The sequence below is a fragment of the Erinaceus europaeus genome, chromosome 6 (assembly GCF_950295315.1).
Source record: "Erinaceus europaeus chromosome 6, mEriEur2.1, whole genome shotgun sequence".
In the NCBI taxonomy this organism is placed as follows: Eukaryota; Metazoa; Chordata; class Mammalia; order Eulipotyphla; family Erinaceidae; genus Erinaceus; species Erinaceus europaeus.
Genome location: NC_080167.1, coordinates 68792410 through 68809399, shown reverse-complemented (window position 1 = coordinate 68809399; position 16990 = coordinate 68792410).

The window sequence follows — 16990 nt, the reverse complement described above, 5'->3', positions numbered from 1 at the left end:
GGGAAGCTCCAGTGCTGTGCTGTGGTGTCTGCCTCCACCCCCAGCACAAGAGAATCACACATCTTCAAGGACCTGGTGTCACAAAGAGAAGAAGAAAAAAGAAGAATTTCAGAGGGAAAAAAATCAATGTTGGTTGAACGTCTCCTGCAACATTGTCTCCACGTGATCAAATTAGTAGGAAGGAAAGTAAGGGAAAGGGAAAGGAGGGGAGGGGAGGGGAGAGGAGGGGATGGGGAGGGGAGGAGAGAGGGGAGGGGAGGGAAGGAGAGAGGGGAGGGGAGGGGAGGGGAGAGGAGAGAAGGGAAGGGAAGGGAAGGGAAGGGAAGGAGAGAAGGAAGGATGGAAGGAAGGAAGGAAGGAAGGAAGGAAGGAAGGAAGGAAGGAAGGAAGGTTATATCCATTTTACAAGAGAGAGAGAAAGAAAAGAGAGACTAGAGCCTAGAGTACCACCAGGATGATATGGTACCAGGGATTGAACCCAGGACCTCATGCTAATAAGTGCAACACTCTAGCCACTAAGCCACTGAGAGCAGAGCTTCATATACTGTATTTTTTATTGTAATTCTTCCAGTTGGAGAGCTGCTGAACATTACAGGACCATTCAGTGCCATTGCCACAGGTGCTTTATAAGGATCCTTCACACAGGATTAACTGTGGAGGCCCTGCTCCCTTGCCTGCATGGGGTAGGGGCTATGTGTCTGTTCTTACACCAGCAGCTGCACTGTGCTTATTGCATTCAGTGAAACCTTTCTGTGAGATGGCCAAAGACAAATCCTGAAAACTGGTCTTCTTGGACTGACTCTAAAGTGTTTCTTCTAAAACTTCATGACTTGTCTAGCCTCTTTGCACCTAAAGCCAATAAAATGACGGACTTAAGGTCAAGGGTATTATTATTATTAATTATTTTAGTTTTGTTATTGGCAGGTCTTATTTGGACCCAGGCCAAAGCAGTTAACCTCTGCTATTCAAACTCCTCACAAGTACTCAACGAGCTGAAGTCCCAGATACGCCGTGATCACACACCCCAAGGGGCATCTGAATTCGGCGCTACCTCGGCTGGATTCTGTTCCTGACTTCCAGTGATGTTTGACAGTATCTGGGTTAGACACAGGTAAACGGGAAAATAGGTCTCCAGGCTGACGGGAAGCCTTGGTCTGATACCCAAGAGTTAAGCCTCTACATTCTTGGGGCTAGCTTAGGGCTTGCAGAGTACCCCAGAGACACCGGTTGGCCTATTCACTGACACCCAGAAAAATGATGAGTGTCTTGTTGCCAGGTGGTGGTGGTACACCTGGTACACATTATAACATGTGAACACACATGTTATAATGCACAAGTTCCCGGGTTCAAGCCCCTGGTCCCCACCTGTAATGAGTGAGGGCTTTGTGAGCTGTGAAGTAGGGCTGCAGGTCTCTGTTCCTCTCCCTCCCTTCTTCTCCCTTTCTTTTGATGTTTGGCTGTCTCTATTGAATAAAAACAAATAAAGATAATAAAAATGAATTTTAAGAAGATCCTGAGCGTTTCTGTCCACTTTTTTAGACGTGAAGTGGGGAGGTGGGGGGAAAACTTGGTGTTTTACAGGCTGTGTGGGCGTGGTCAGTGGGCATGGTTGGCAGGCATCATTAGCACAGGGCAGGCTTCACACATTATGTATCTAGAGGAAATCCTTCCCTTTTCACCTTTTTTTTAATTGTTATTAATTTATTTATAAAATAAAAAAATATCGACAAGACCATAGGATAAGAGAGGTACAATTCCACACAGATCCCACCACCAGAGTTCATATCCCACCCCCTCTACTGGAAGATTCCCTATTCTTTATCCCTCTGGGAGTCTGGACCCAAGGTCATACAGAAGGTGGAAGGTCTGGCTTCTGTAATTGCTTCCCCACTGGACATGGACATTGGCAGGTAGATCCATACTCCCAGCCTGTTTCTATCTTCCCCCAGTGGAGCAGAGCTCTGGAGAGGTGGGGTTTCAGGAAAGATTGATGAACTTGTCTGCCCAGGGAAATCAGGTTGGCGTCACGGTAGCATCTGTGACTTAGTGGCTGAGAAAGCATCAGGGACCTAAAGGCAAAGAGTATAGCAGATAAGTTTGGGGACCTCCGTTTTGGAAAAAGGCTGCTCTTTTCCTTCCCTGCTTATTTTGCTCCGGTGGTTTTTAAGAACCTAAGAAATGTCTAAAACCAGAAGAAAAAGAACCGTTGTGTTCTGTAGTTTTTAGGATACGCCTGGAGTAGGAACTTGGCACTCTTCAAGCTTCCACTTTGTACCCTCTCAAGTGGTCGAGTGGTTGGCTTCCAATTCTAATGCTGAGGACAAGCTCAATCCTCTTCCACGACTGACAACGAATACCTGACAATTAACATATTGAGACGTCCTCATCTTCTCCTCTCTCTCTAGTACAAATCTCTCATCTACTAACCTCTGCTAGGGTCAGCCAATCTGTAGGGCTGGCTTTCTGGAACCGTAGGCCAATGTGTCCGCCTCTCCACCACAGAATATTGCTTCTGAAGTTGAGCTTTCTTTTTACATCCATGCAAAATATTTTAGTGGTTGTAATTATATTTATATGTGTGCACGAACTTATGTACAGGATACATATATGTGAATTATTATTTCTGATTATCTACATACATAAATAATGCAGCTGCAAACAAATATGAAACTAACTTCATAGTGACAATGACACCTTACAAAGCCATTGGAGCCACTGTTATCACCATCATAGTACCGATGAGAAAACTAGATATCAAGAGGTAAAATGACATGTGCAAGGTCGCAGAGGGTATAGTGACAGCGCTGAGACCTGAGAACAGAAAACATAACTCCCTCCAATGGCATTGTGTCACACGCTGCGGCAGGCTGTCTGTGAACAGCTGTGTGCTAACCAAGCCACATGATGGCAAGTCTGCAGTTTGCTAGTTTTCTCTCTGCCATAGTCAAAGTACATCAGGGGAGAGCATGAAACTCCAGTGAACATTATCAAAAGATGCTGCTGGTCCCCACTGTCACATGATGGGGGAGAAGCTTCACAAGTATGGACGCAATGCTGGGGGTGTCTCTCTTTCTCAATATCGAGCTCCCCCTCCCTTGTCAATCTCTACCAAAAAGACAGAGAGGGAGAGAGAGAGATTGAGAGAGAGAGGGAGAAGGGGACAGAGAGACAGAGAGAAAGAGAAGAGCCACCGGGAGAGGTAGAGTCATCATGCAGGCACTGAGTCCCATCCACAACCCTGGAAGTTATCAAAATAAAATTATAAGAAGACTAAACTCTGACTCAATTAAACTATGTCCTACAATATTTTATGTTTTTAGGAAACAAATCATTGAGTGATAGTGATGTATTCCAGATTTAAAATAAATCAGCTTAACATTAACTTATAATATGAAAATATGTATTTCAAAATATAACTATTTTGAATGATAGGCATAGCTATTTAAAGATCAGGATATATTTAAATAAATGTACTAAACACAGGCTGAGCTGGAGTCTTTGTAATGAAGTTGTCTGCAAGTGCATTTTTGGAAATGGTACTTTTCAAGTCTATTAATCTGGTGGCATAACCTGGAGAGATAAAATAATATTCTTCCTACTTATGTTACGATGCTTTGGAGTTTGTATTAGAAGTAACTGGGATTTTTTTTTTTTTTACCATCCTATCTGAAAACTGGTATCTTTTTTTTTTTTTTCCATTGTTGAAGTTTAAAAGAGATGCAAAACTTCCTCCTTCATATCCAGTGAGAAAAGGTCCAAGAATGAAGACAGATGGCTTGTCCTGGGTAGGGACAGAGTGACACCTTGTGGAGAAAGGCAGAACACAGCAAACCATCCACACTCACTGAGCTCCCAGACAACTACAGCCTTCAACAACAGAAAACAAAAGGCTTGCTTTTCAATCCAAGTTTTCCAAGTTCAGTTTAGAAGTCTGCATTAAAAATGTATGTTCAGGTCAGCTCATAGAAGACAGGGGTGTTTTAATAGAAAGAGTTATAGTCAAGCATGTGACATTTTATAAGAAATGGTTTAAAGTTTATAGAACAAATCAATAATAGACATTAAGATTCGTATAACTTGGAGTAAAATATATACTCCCCACTAGAGACACACCATAGTTTATACCTACTTGTTTCTATAAATTTCAGTGACTGAAGAATAATTAACATAGGATTTACAGATTAAATAATTCCGGAAGGAACATTTTTCTCAATAAAAGAAATAAAGTCTTTCAAAAAAAATGAACATTATTGTTTATATTATTCTACACTCCACTGGAATAAATGGTTTGTTTGCTTGTTTACTTATTATTGGTTAGAGACAGAGAGAAATGGGGGAGACAGAGAGGGAGAGAAACATTTTCTTTTTTCTTTTTTTTTTCTTTGCCTCCTGGGTTATTGCTGGTGCCTGCATTATGATCCACTGCTCCTAGAACCTATTTTTTCCCATTTTGTTGCCCTTATTGTTATCCTTTTATTAAAAAAAAAACAATTTATCTTTTCTTTTGTTGCCCTTGTTGTTTTATTGTTGTAGTTATTACTGTTGTTGTTATTGATGTCATCATTGTTGGATAGGACAGAGAGAAATGGAGAGAGGAGGGGAAGACAGAGAGGGGGAGAGAAAGATAGACACACCTGCAGACCTGTTTCACCACCTGTGAAGTGACCCCCCGGCAGGTGGGGGGAGCCAGGGGCTTGAACCGGGATCCTTACACCGCTCATTGCACTAGATGACATTTTTCTATAGATGGAACAACAATGCAAATTAAACCATGATTTTTTTTCCCCCACAAGATATTCAGAGAGCTGTTTGAAACTCAAACCCTATCACACCATTCACCTGCGTAAGACATTTTAAAAAGGGCTTGTCACATGAAATTGGAATTCAGACTCCATCTTTATCAGAATGCCTTCCCTGTCCCTCCCACCCTCCACCCCCACATCATGCCCCCCAGTCTCGTGAGCTTTGCTCTGTTTTCAGACACATTCAATTCATCTTTGTCTCAGCAGACCTTTGCACCCAGATCTATTTCCAGCCTGAGACACCCCTCCACGGACGAACTGTTACCATGCAGAACCAAACGTGACCCTCATCTCCTTACAGTGGACACTTTCCTGCCACCCCGTCATCTTCTTCCTCATTTGTGTTTGGCTTCCGCTGTAGAAGATGAACTCCTAGTGAAAGCTTCTCTGGATTTAGCTGCGTGACTTTGCCACGTAGGGTACAGAGCTGTCCATCAGGATGTCTCAATGAAAGTTGGTTGGACCCTAATCTCTTTACTCATTATGAATACCCTGTTCCAGAGAAGGAAAATTTGAGGCCACTTTTACTGTTTTTTTTCCTCCTTTTCACTTTCTTTTTTTTCTCTTTCAATATTATTTATTTACTTATTCACTAGAGACAGAAATTGAGAGAGGAGAAGGAGATAGGAAGAGAGACAGACAGACAACTGCTGCACCATTCGTGAAGCTTTCCCCCTGCAGGTGGGGACCAGGGGCTTGAACCTGGACCCTTGAACACTGTAATGTGTGTGCTTAACCAGGTGCGCCACTGCCTGGCCCCTCCCTATTCATTTTCTCCTGCCCTCTCCCTCTCCCTCTCCATTCTGCTCTTTCTCTCTCTTTCTCTCCCTTACTTTCCACTACAAAAGTAAGAATGTGTTCATTCTTAACATTTAAGGAAACTTAAAGCTAAATGTCAAATAAAACATCTACTTTTTTAAAGATTTAATTATTTATATGAAAGACAATACTGCTTAATACTGGTACATGGTGGTGTTGGGGATTGAACCTGGGACCTCTATGGCCTTGGGCATGTAAGTCCAGTGCTGTCATGTTGAGTGATGACCCCCACTACAAACAATGACTAGGCTATTAAAAGAAGTGTTTGGGAGTAGGTCTTCAAGCTCTGGCAAAAATAGCAAAGCTGGCATGTGGGTACCAGTAAGTCTTGTACAACTGTCTTTTGTTGCAGGAGGAATGAAAAAAGGAGTCCGTTCAACAGTACAAACACATTGGCCTTGTGATATTTCCAGAGGGTTTCAGGCCCTGTAGGAAAGGAGGCCAAATTCAATCAACAGTCAACATACTTAGGAGATGACACATCTTAGCAAAACACACACACACACACACACACACACACACACTCACACTCTCACACTCTCACACTCTCACACAATAATTTTCACAAGTGAGAGAAATGTAAATTGCTTCATTCAAATAAAGAAACAAAATGGCCTCATTCAATACCAACTTTAAAGAATGAGTGGTAACTGCCTGGCATTTTATGTCTCTAAGGGTTCTAACCAGGGCTGTGTTCAGGCTCTGTGGGTAGTTGTATGCCTGAGCAGCAATGGCTGTGTAAAAAGCACTTCCTTGGGAGTCAGGTGGTAGCGCAGCAGGTTAAGCGCACGTGGTGCAAAGCACAAGGACCGGGCATAAGAATCCGGTTCGAGCCCTGGCTCCCCACCTGCAGGGGAGTCGCTTCATAGGCGGTGAAGCAGGTCTACAGGTGTCTGTCTTTCTCTCCCCCTCTGTCTTCCCCTCCTCTCTCCATTTCTCTCTGTCCTATCCAACAACAACAACAACATCAGTAACAACAATAACTGCTACAGCAATAATAATACTAACAAGGGCAACAAAAGGGAAAATAAATAAATATAAAAAATTTAAAAAATATAAAAATAGCACTTCCCTCTGTTAAATCATCCCGGTTGAAATACCTAGAGTGATTTTCATTTTCTTTAATGTGTTTTGACTGATACTGCAAAACGCACCCTAGATGTTGTTTATATGATACAGTAACTTAAAAAGCAGATTTTGGGGGAAAAAAAAACATTAAAGTCCATTACTCATGTATATTGCACTATGATATGTAAAATCTATTTCTGTTGTGAAGGATGCTGGATCTCTCAAGAGAATTAGATCGCAGAAAATGAGCTTACCCATCTAAATTCTGAATTGCCACAAAAGAAGCTTGTTTAAATTTTCTGCTCTTATTCTTGAAGATAGAAGAGAACAGAGGCCAGGTGGCAGCGCGCCTGGTTAAGCACACACACTACAGTGCACAAGGACCCAGGTTCAAGGCCTTGGTCCCCACCTGCAGGGCGGAAGTTTCACAAGTGGCAAAGCAGGGCTGCAGGTGTCTCTCTGTCTCTCTCCCTGTCTATCGCTCCCTACCCCCTCAATTTCTCTCTTCCTCTATCCAATAATAATAATAAATTAATAAAAAGAACAATGATTCTGAGCATCCCTGTAGTCCTATATTCTTATAAATGTAAATCTTTTTTTTTTTTCCTCCAGGGTTATTGCTGGGGTTTGGTGCCTGCACCATGAATCCACTGATCCTGGAGGCTATTTTTTCCCCTTTTATTGCCCTTTTTTTTTATCATTGTTGTGGCTACTATTATTATTGATGTCATTGTTGTTGGATAGGACAGAGAGAAATGGAGAGAGGAGGGGAAGACAGAGAGGGGGAGAGAAAGATAGACACCTGCAGACCTGCTTCACCGCCTGTGAGGCAACTCCCCTGCAGGTGGGGAGCCAGGGGCTTGAACCGGGATACTTACGCCAGTCCTTGCGCTTTGCGCCACCTGTGCTTAATCCGTTGTGCTACCGCCCGACCTCCAGACGTAAATCTTAATACCATGGACCAACAGGCTACTAATCCCGATGCTGATGAATACTCCCTGCCCTTGTGCTGGAAAGAGACATTTTCAGGTAAAACTACATGGTACAAATGTGCTTGTGTGGATTGTGCTGTTTTGAAATGAGGCACATCAAATCAGGCGTGCAGCTAGACATAAGGGCAAGGTAGTCTATAAATTTAAAGCAAGTCTAAACTGAGAACTGATTGGTGGAGCCAATGTCTGCTAATTCAAGAGAAGAATAAGTGTTATATGTGTTGCATCTTTAATGTAGGTGAAATCTACATCTGGCGTCTGGGTGGTGGTGCACCTGGTTGAATGCACATGTTACAGTGCACATGGAAATGGGTTCAAACCCCTAGACACCACCTGTAGAGGGGAAAGCTTTGTGAGTGGTAAAGCAGGGCTGCAAGTGTCTCTCTTTCTATCTTCCTATCTCTCCCTCCCCTCTCAATTTCTGGTTGTCTCTCTCCAATAAATAAAGATAATAATTAAAAAAAAAAACAAGAAATTTACATTCAAGACCTACAAGGTACTTTAAGATCCGCTAAGATAAATGTCTTTATGTAGAAGCAGCATAGTTGGAATATTGTGTTAAATACTAGTTATGAGATTTCTCTTTTAAAAAAAATTTACTTGTTAATAGTTGGTTACAAGATTGTAAGATGACAATTTATAGTTCCGCACCACCAGAGCTCTGTATCTCCACCTCCCCACCTCCCACAGATCACACCAATAACCACTAGAGTTCTCATACATCTTACAGTTAGTTTGCTGCTGTTTTGTTTGGCTGTTTTTTTTTTTTTTTTAGCAAGTTCATGTGAATGAGACCTCTAGATTCCACTTATAAGTAGTTGTCTTTCATCTCTTGATTTTACTAAGCATCATCACCGCCAGTTCTATCCATTTTTGTTCCAAAGGACACAATAGCATCTTTTTTGACTGCAGCGTAATATTCCATGGGGTATATAGCCCATGGCTTCTTCACCCAGTCATCTGCTGATGGGCATTTAGGCTGCTTCCACTCTTTGGCTGTTGTGAATAATACAGCTATGAACATAGTGGTGCCTATGTCTCTTCTAATTAGTGTTTGAGTGTCCACTGGATAAATGCCTAATAGTAGTATGGCTGGCTCATACGGTGATTCCGTTTTTATTTGTTTGAGGACTCTCCGTACAGTCTTCCAAAGGAGGCTGTATCTGTTTGCCTTCCCACCAGCAGCGACGCAGGCTCCCTTTCCTCCACAACCTTACCAACACCTTGAGTCTGAGACTCCTAGCGCATCATTCAGTTCTGATACTGCTCTGTGGCCCTTGCTGCCCCTTTGTGCTGGCGGAGGGATACAGTGAAGGGTGGGTGTGGGGAAGCAAAGACAGAAATGAGTGCAGATGGATCTAGAAAGTCACTAGCCTGTAAGGGAAGGGGGGGGATATCAAGTATTGTCTCGTTTACTTTGTCCCTGGAATTTATTCTTGAAAGAGAGTAGTTCTCTATAAAGAACTTCTGTAGTTTTGAAAACCGGTGTGAACTGGGGCATATTGGCAAGGCTCTGTTTCAGCATCACTGGCATTCTCCATTATTGAAGTAAGTGACGTAAGGATTTCAGTGACTGTGAATCAACAGCTTGAAATCTGAGATAAGATAATCCTAGGTTTAAGCTTTGAGCAGAGAAATTCTAGATGCCACAGAAAGACAGGTGACCTTAGAGGCTGCTTGTGGTTTCTGTTCATTCATGAAAGCACGTTTCAGTCACATCTGTATAGGGATCACTGTACCTTGAATCTGAGTATTTGATATATGTTTCAAAAATAACTCAATTCTCAGTAGCGGTGGTTAATAAAGAGGCAGAACTTTTTAGGAGAGAAGAATTGCTTTATTTCCATTGCAACTGTTCTATAAGTACACGGCTTTACGTAACTCTGGGCCATCTCCTATGGCAGGGCAAACAGTACTCAGATTGATGTGTTTCCAACTTAGTGACTTCTTACCATGCCAGTGGTCAATCAAAACAGTGAATAGAAAAGGCAAGAGCCCCTTGGAATGTGTCTAAAATAGTCTTCCTAGCTTCTTCCAACGTGAAGACCCCAAATCTCATTTGCTCTGTTCTTACCTTTAGGTTCCTGAATATTAAACAGTTTGTTCTGCTTTATATCTTAATGCTTTTTCAGCCACCAAGTTGCAGATGCTACCATGATGCCAACCTGACTTCTCTGGGCAGACGACCCCACCAGTGTGTCCTGGAACCCCCACCTCTCCAGAGCCCTGCCCCACTGGGGAAAGGAAGAAATAGGCTGGGGGTGTGTATACACTTACCAATGACCATGTCCAGTGGAGAAGTTATTACAGAAGCCAGAACTCCTACCTTCTGCACCCTATAAAGATCTTTGGTCCACACTCCCAGAGGGATAAAGAATAAGGAAGCTTCCATTGGAGGGAATGGGAGAGGGAACTCTGGTGGTGGGAATTGTATGGAAGTGTACCCCCTTATTCCAGAATCTTGCCAATCATTATTAAATCACTAATAAAAAAGAAAAATAAAAAATGGTGAGTAGATTTGAGGCTAACTGGATAGAAACTGATATCCTTTAAGAATACTTTTTTTTTTTTTTTTGCCTCCAGGGTCATTACTGGAGCTCAGTGCCTGATGTATGAATCCACTGCTCTTGGAGGCTATTTTTCCCCTTTCGTTGCCCTTGTTGTGTATCATTGTTGTTATTGCTTTCATTGTTGTTGGATAGGATAGAGATAAATGGAGAGAGGAGAAGACAGAGAGGGAGAGAGAAAGAGAGACACCTGCAGACCTGCTTCATTGCTTGTAAACATTAAGATGTATTGGCAATGGGTTTCAAAAGTCACGTGCCCCAACAGTTGTATCACAGAATAGCTTTACTTCCCAGACTGTCCCATGCACTTTACCTGTTCAATACTCTCTTCATAATTTAGGTGTTTTTAATTAAATATCCTCAAGTGGGAAGAGAAAATTATACATTTATTTTGGCATATATATGTATCTAAATGTTCATCATGGATCTTGTGTTTATCTTTCTAAACACAGAGACAGAGCCACACAACGAGCCAATCAAATGAGTAGCATTCTATGAAAATCAACTTAGTAGGGGGTCGGGCGGTGGCGCAGTGGGTTAAGCGTACGTGGCACAAAGCACAAGGACTAGCATAAGGATCCCGGTTTGACCCCCCGACTCCCCACCTGCAGGGGAGTCGCTTCACAGGCAGTGAAGCAGGTCTGCAGGTGTCTGTCTTTCTCTCCCCCTCTCTGTCTTCCCCTCCTCTCTCCTTTTCTCTCTGTCCTATACAACAACGAACAACATAAACAATGGTAATAATAATAACCACAATGAGACTACAACAAGGGCAACAAAAGGGGGGAAAATGGCCTCCAGGAGCGGTGGATTCATGGTGCAGACACTGAGCCCAGCAATAACCCTGGAGGGAAAAAAAAAAAAAAAAGAAAAAAGAAAATCACCTTAGTAATATTTCTTAGTATAGTTCACCAGGCTAGTTAATTTATACTAAATATTTATTCCTCTGTTTAACCATTCTTAGTTAACAAGAAAGCCTGGATAATTTCTCCACATTCTTCACAATGACCTCAAATTCTATCATCATGACAAAAAAAAAAATCTTCATGATCACATAAAAATCATTGGTAAAATGCCCTATATATTTCTTTTTACTTGTGCTATTTCATTTGTCCCTCTATATTGTTGTATTTCTATTATTCCCCTTAGGAGAATTAAATTACTTCCCAAAAGGTGGCATCTGATACTTACGTATTCAGTAAATTGAATATACAAAGGAACGAAGGAATGAGTGAGTGTTTGGGACACTATGTCAATCACCCAGATTTATTTCACACTTTAGCTCCCAAATGCGGTGTTTAGTGGAAGCAGCAGCTGAACCAAGACTAAAATGTTCTATTCCAAAGGCTCTAGACTCTAATCAACTACCTTAGTGGGTTCCCATATAGTTAATGTCTTTCTTAGGCTCACTTACTATTTTTAGAATTTGCTAAGTAACTCCCTCACAAATGTTTGACCTGACATTTATGTATGTGTATATATATATATATATATATATATATATATATATATATGCATAATTTTATGTGTATACATATAATATATATATATACACACATAATTTTTAGAATGGTCCCTTAGCCAAGTGGCAGATGTGAGTGGGAATGCTATGTTCTTATGAACTTCTCTTCAAAGATCTCCTTTTGTCATTTTTCTCATACTCTCAGTACACACAGCTGATCACCTAACTAGGTACAAACTCACCACTGAGTTTTCCCATTCTACAAACTTTTTTTTTAAAAAAAGTCAGTATAGGCCATTTAAATTCTTGCAATCCGTCACAAGACTCCCTTCTCCTTGTCACTTAGTCGCCACTCTGTAAACATTCAATGTGAAGCCCAAGAGTTCAACAGCTGAACATTTTGTTTTTAATAAAGCCCATCACATGCAGAGGGGGAAAGAGTTCAGTTTACTTGACTCGAGCCTCCAAATACAGGACCCAATCATGCCAAATTAAGCCAGGTGTTTCTATAGATCCAAAGTTAGCACCTGCACAAGGGCCGCCTGGCAGTTATTGAACTCTTCCTGTGCTAAGCTCAGCAATTAGTCAGAGAACAAAACACGTTTGGAAAATTCAGTAACCTCCAAAGCAGTGAGCTGCATGAGCTAAGAATAAAAAGATTAGTTCTAGGCGAAACTCTTAGTATTAGATCAAGGTGATTCATCTGGGGACAGATGAAACCTTTCTCGGCTATTTTTAACCATTAACCTTCTTGAATCAATCTATGTATTAGCAGTGAACTCCCTGAAGACGACTATAGGTTTTCCTCTTATGGTTACCTGGAATGTAATAGGTTATAGAGGCAGAAATCACACACACACAAAAAAGACATATATAGTCATAAGAAACCATTCAAGTGTTTTATGTGTAACTGTCAGTTTTTCTAGACAGTAGACAACATCTGGGAAAATCAAGAGCTCAACTGTATATGTCTGAACTGAGCCCCAAATCTATTCTTTGAAACTACCTCCAGTATTGATGAATTAAAAGTAGCCTGCAATAAAATCAGTAAGTAGTTTTGGACTGACTTCTCTTCATTTCTACGAGACAGAGATACCTAAGAAATCAATACATATCCCTGTAATAAAAAGAAAAAAGAAGGAGGAGGAGGAGAAGTAGAAATCAGTACATGTAGCCCAGTCAGAGAAACATCAGATAAAAATCATTGGGAAGGGCCTGGCAGTAGCACAGCAGGTTAAGCGCACATGGCAAGAAGCATAAGGACCAGTGTAAGGAACCCGGTCCGAGTCCCCAACTCCCCACCTGCAGGTCACAAGCGGTGGGTGAAGCAGGTCTGTAGATGTCTATCTTTCTCTCCCCCTCTTTGTCTTCCCCTCTTCTCTCCATTTCTCTCTGTCCTATCCAACAATGACAGCAATCATAACAACAACAATAACAAACAACAAGGGCAACAAAAAGGAAAAAATAGCCTCCAGGAGCAGTGGATTCATAGTGCAGGCACCCAGCCCCAACAATAACCCTGGAGACAAAAAGAAAAAAAAAATCACTGGGGAGGGGAAAAGCCAACTGTGTCTAACTTAGGTGTTAGTTATTGGAGGCAGGAAGGTCAGTCATGAGGTGTGATTTTTTTTTTTTTTTAACCTCAGAGATTCCATTGACTGGCATCAAGCAGATCAGATACAGAATTATCCATAGTAAAATGCCCTGGAATGGATTTCTGTAATATTTATATATTCCCAAGAACAAATTCTGCAGAAATCAAATTTACTTATATTTTCCTTGTGTCCTGCACATACTGTTGATACCTAACAACTTAGAAAAGACGTTAACTCAGGTCTTTCTGAGTTAATGCTCTCTGAGTGTGGTTAGTGCTAAGCCGAACAGATAGCATGAGGTGAGACCAATTCCTTTGAGTTAGGCTTTAAGAATACTCTCAAATTAAAAAGTAATGGTTTCTTCCAACATAAAGACCCCAAATCATGTTATATCTTAATGCTTTATATCTTAATGCATTATATCTTAATGCTTTTTCAGCCACCAACTTGCAGGTGCTGTCCTGATACCAACTTGACTTCCCTGGGCAGACGACTGTACCAGTGTGTGCTGGAACCCCACCTCCCCCAGAGCCCTGTCCCACTAGGGAAAGACAGAAACAGCCTGGGAGTATGGATCCACCTGTCAATGCCCATGTCCAGTGGAGAAGCAATCACAGAAGCCAGAACTCCCACCTTCTGCACCCCTTGAAGAATTTTGGTCCATACTCCCAGATGGATAAAGAATAGGGACTCTTCAGTGAAGGAGAGGGTATATGGAATTCTGGTGGTGGGAATGGTATGGAATTGTACCCCTCTTATCCCACAATACTGTCAATCATTATTAAATCACTAAAGGGGGGGGAGAGAAAGGTGATGGGTATAACAACAAACTCTCCAATTTTGTAAAAGTAAGTGGGGGGGGGGGTTGGAAAGTAGAGCTTATGGTAACGTGTTTAATAACTTCACTAGGGATAAGTAAATATCTTTACCCCTTTGTAACCTCTAAGCACTCTGAGGCTTTGCCAATGAAGAATGAAGTCATCTCCTACTTTCTTTAATTCATTAAGGTAAAGAACATTTCGACTGTGGTTGTTTCAGTGTCAAGCATTATAAAATGTGTTTAAATATCTTTATCAAGGAAATAAAAGAGACTTACAGGTAAGTGATTTGGTTCTCTTTAAAGCTCAACTAATTTTCACCCCCCCCCCCATGTTCTGTCTATAGATGACAAGATTTCTACAATGGCTCTAACACAAAGACTGTTAACGTTTCTGCAAGCACGCTGCTCATTTCTTTGGAATAAATGAAGCCTCACAACCAGTGGACCATTTCTTGCTATGCGTTATTCTTACAGTTTCATTAGCTCCAGATCCACTGCCAGTTTGAAAAGCTCCCGTGCATAAAACACTGCCAAGCTTGAAAGCATAATGAACCTTCTGTGATATTCTTGGAAACTAAAGACACTGTGAGCTCAGGGAGTTGAGCATTTATATGTTTGTCAGGGATCACAATTTCTCCAACTCTCACGAGATACTGAATAACCACAGGCAGAGTAAAGTGGGTCCCTGCTCACTATGAAATCTCACCCAGTCGTGCCAACATAAAATTAGACTTTCCGAAGGAGAAGGTGAGATGTGAGTTCAAGGAAGAGCTCAGAGAAAACTTGAGTTCACATCATGAGTGTTTTCTGGTGAAAACAAACACTCCAATGGCTGTGTCCAGAAGACACAAACGCAAGAGCTTACTTAAAAAAAAAAAAAAAAGTGAGAATACAAATAAAACAATGCATTTTTTTCCCTCCCAGGGATGGATCTATGCTTTGACGTTTTTCTTCTGGCCACTGAAAATATTTTGGTTTTCTGCAACATCCCTCTGGATTAGGTAAGAGAAATGAAAACATTTAGGAATGTTTAGGGCTGGACAGATAACATAGCAGTAACACACAGGACTTGCATCCTAGAGGTTCCAAGTTCAATCCCCAACACCGCCAAGTACCACAAAGAGCCAGAGCTGAGTGACTCTGATATAAGACAAAAAGAGATGTAGAAAAAAAATATTTTCATTACTGGAGGAGTCTGGCATTTGTTACACATTTTCTTACTAGTATAATTTGCACTCACTATGACTGAAAAATAATTCAGTTTAAAAGTCTAGGTTAATTCAAGTCACATACTTTGGACCAGTAGAAAAAAACTGGTGGTCTGGGAGGTGGCGCAGTGGATAAAGCACTGGACTATCAAGCATGAGTGAGGTCCAGAGTTTGATCCCTGGCAGCACATGTGCCAGAGTGATATCTGGTTCTTTCTCTCCTGTCCGTCTCATAAATAAATAAATAAAATATTAAAATAAAGAAATAAAAAAAAGGCCTGCTCAAGTTGGGGCCAGACGGTGGTACAGTATCATGTTACAGTGCGCAAGGATCCAGGTTTGAGCCCCACTTGGAGGGGGTAAGCTTCCTGAGTGGTGAAGCAGGTCTGCAGGTGTCTCTCTGCCTCTCTCCTTTCTACCTCCCACTCCTCTCAATTTCTGGCTGTCTCTATCCAATAAAAAATATAGATAAAAATTGTTTTAAAGATAAAGAAAAGAAAAACTGCTCAAATAAATTGCAAATGGTTCCCTGTCGTTAGTATCAAAGCTGAAGCAAGTACGAGTGAGTTCAAATAGCTCCCCTTCCCTCAGCCCCACCCCCCCATACCCTTGTTTCACAATATGGTTCTTTGTCTTGCCACTGTGAGGACAATAGTCAAAAAAAAAAAATCTACAGACTGGCAAAATACACAGATGATTTGACTGGAAAAGCCAGAGAGTAAGAACTTTTCATATCAGCAGCATGAGGTCTGAGAAAATGCTCTTTGCTTTTATGTGAATGCCAAGCCAGCTTTGGACATCTAAGAAAAGCTTCATCCTAACAACAGGACGTGCAACATACATGTTACTGTGGTCTTGTATGTGTGTGTGTGTGTGTGTGTGTGTTTCACGTCACAGCTGAATCCATCTCTTCGTACCTGTTTCCTCTTCTTAGGAAGGTTCTAAATCAGACCTCCAGGTGTTAAGCAAAAACCTTGGTTCCTACACTTCCTAGCTTCTTCCCACATGAAAACCCCAGGTTTCATCTGCCCTGTTCCTACTTTAGGGTTCCTGTTTGTTAAACCATTTGTCCTGCTTTATATCTTATTACCTCTCAGTCACCAAGTTGCAGATGCCACCATGACGCCATCCTGACTTCCCTGGGCAGACCAATGTGTCCTCCTGGACCCCCACCTCTCCAGATCCCTGCCACATTAGAAAAAGACAGGAACAGGCTGGGGGAATGGATTGACCTGTCAATGTTCATGTTCAGCAGAGAAGCAATTACAGAAGCCAGATCTTCCACCTTCTGTTCCCCATAAAGAATTTTTGGTCCATACTCCCAGGGAGGAATAAAGAATAAGGAAGTTTCCAATGGAGGGGCCCATGGGACATGGAACTCTGGTAGTGGAAGCTGTGTGGAATTGTACCCCTGTTATCTTACAGTCTTGTTCATCATTATTAAATCACTAAAAAGCAAGCAAGCAAACAAACAAAAACCTTGGTTCCTGTCCTCACTTGTAAGTAGCTTCTCTGGGCCCCGTTTCCCATGCTCACTGTCTGAGGACACCTGAGGCTTCACTTACACTGTGGAGGACTCCTGCGGGCTGGCCAAGGTACCAGGCCCTTCCATGATGACTCAGTCTTGGCTTCTTCCCTCCATCATGGGCCTCCAAAGGCC